The following is a 1,917-nucleotide window of genomic DNA, read 5'->3' as shown; positions in this document are numbered from 1 at the left end:
CTCAGTTCCCTTTGAGCCTGGGTGGCGGTCCATAGGAAGATCACACGGGTACCCCGGGATTTCCAAAAAATAAAACAGACAACACTGGGTTGCCCAGGTGCCTCAATCCACCCAGATGTGTATTAAAGTTGCCACCTTAAATTAAAACATTAATTAACAATCTCACATCTGTCATGGATTCACTCAAACCCAACCACGTCTACGAGCATAGCATAGCAATATAAGCAACACGTAGAAGTAACTCCCAAGGGTTTGATAGTAACAGGGCAATATGTTCTACCTCAACTACTACTTCCCAACCCACAAGTTAATGACATACTAACCATGCAATGTTTGAGGATTGGAACTAATGCATAAAACTGGGTATGAAAAGAGTATGATCAAAGTGTTACTTGCCTTGCTGACGATCCGCGAATCCTAGAGACTCGTAGTAACACGCTTCACACTCCGGGAATTCTATCGCAAGCAAACAATAACATACATAAGCAACAAGCAAAGATGCACAATCAAAACTTCAACTAAAAGAGGTTGACTAGAAAGTTCAACTTAAGAACTCCGGTTCGCAAAAAGAATCAAACCAAACGGAGCAACGAAACTCAAATGGCGAAAGAAACAAGATCCATTTACTAATCTAAACTAGGGTCAAATTTTACAGTATCAAAATCTTGTTTAAGTTGTTTAGACAGAAAGAGGGTCTCAAGACGAAGATCTAGGCGCTTGAATCGCCTGATTACGACCAACGAGCGAAAAGATAAACAGAAACTAAGATCGGATCAGAAATCGCGATCAAAAAAATCGCGGAATAAATCCGAGAAAAAGAAAAACTAACAAACAGACTAACGAACGAACGTTTGTTATCTGGATCTAAACGAAGAATGCGTTCGTTAAAACGAATGAACGAGCGAACGCTCGCTAAATAAATAAACCGGAGAAAAACCGATCTATTTAAAAAACGAAAACTAGGGTTTTCTAAAAAAACGAATGGTTTTCTTTAGAAAACTGGGGCGGCAGGGCGGCTACCTCGGCTCGGCTCCGGCGGGGCTTCGACGCGATGGCGGGGCGGCGTGGGGTGGCGGGTGGCGGCGGCGGTGACGGAAGGCGGCGACGGCGGCTCCTGTCGTCGGCGGCGGGGCGTGGGCGGCGGTTGCGGGCTCGGGCGGCGGCGGTGGGTGGTGGTGGTGATGGTGTGGCGGCGGGGCAGCAGGGTATTTAAGAGAGGGGGGCGGCTTGGAGGAGGGGGCAAGGCGGCGGCGAGGCGGAGTCCGGCTCGGACTCCGGTACGAGTCGGCGGCGGGCGGGGCGCGCGCACGCGGGTGGCTGGGCCTTAGGCCCAGTCAGGCGCGGGAAACCCTTTTTTTAAATAGTTCCGCCGATGGAAAATAAATCCTATAAAATAAAATAAAAATCTAAAAATGCCAAAACAAATTTTCACCGTCTAAATGAAATATTTAGAACGAGTTGAACATTTTCTTGGCCCTAAAATGCAATTTTTTTAAAATGTGCAATTTTTCTAATGCAAATAAGATCCAAATAAAATCAAATAAAATCTAAAAATTGATTTTAACATTTTTCCTCCAATATTTCAATTGTTTGAAGAAGTCATATTATCTCCTCTCATTTATTTTATTACGAAATATTTTTCGGAGAGAAAAATAATTAAAATAAAAAATCCTCGTTTTCGCTATTTGATAAAAATCAAATATGAAAACCGAAAAACCCCAAACTCTCTCCGAGGGTCCTTGAGTTGCTTAGGATTTCGAGGATTGCGGAATGAAGATGCAATAAAATATGATATGCATGGATGGCCTATGTATAACATTCCAAATTGAAAATTTGGGATGTTACAGATAGCTAGCATGATGTTTTCATGACTTGTCCATTTTTTGACGTCATTGCTATGCTAGATCATTGCACATC

The sequence above is a fragment of the Triticum dicoccoides genome, chromosome 4B (genome assembly GCF_002162155.2).
Source record: "Triticum dicoccoides isolate Atlit2015 ecotype Zavitan chromosome 4B, WEW_v2.0, whole genome shotgun sequence".
NCBI lineage: Eukaryota > Viridiplantae > Streptophyta > Magnoliopsida > Poales > Poaceae > Triticum > Triticum dicoccoides.
The sequence above is the reverse complement of the archived record's forward strand: the minus strand, read 5'-3'. Positions refer to the sequence as shown.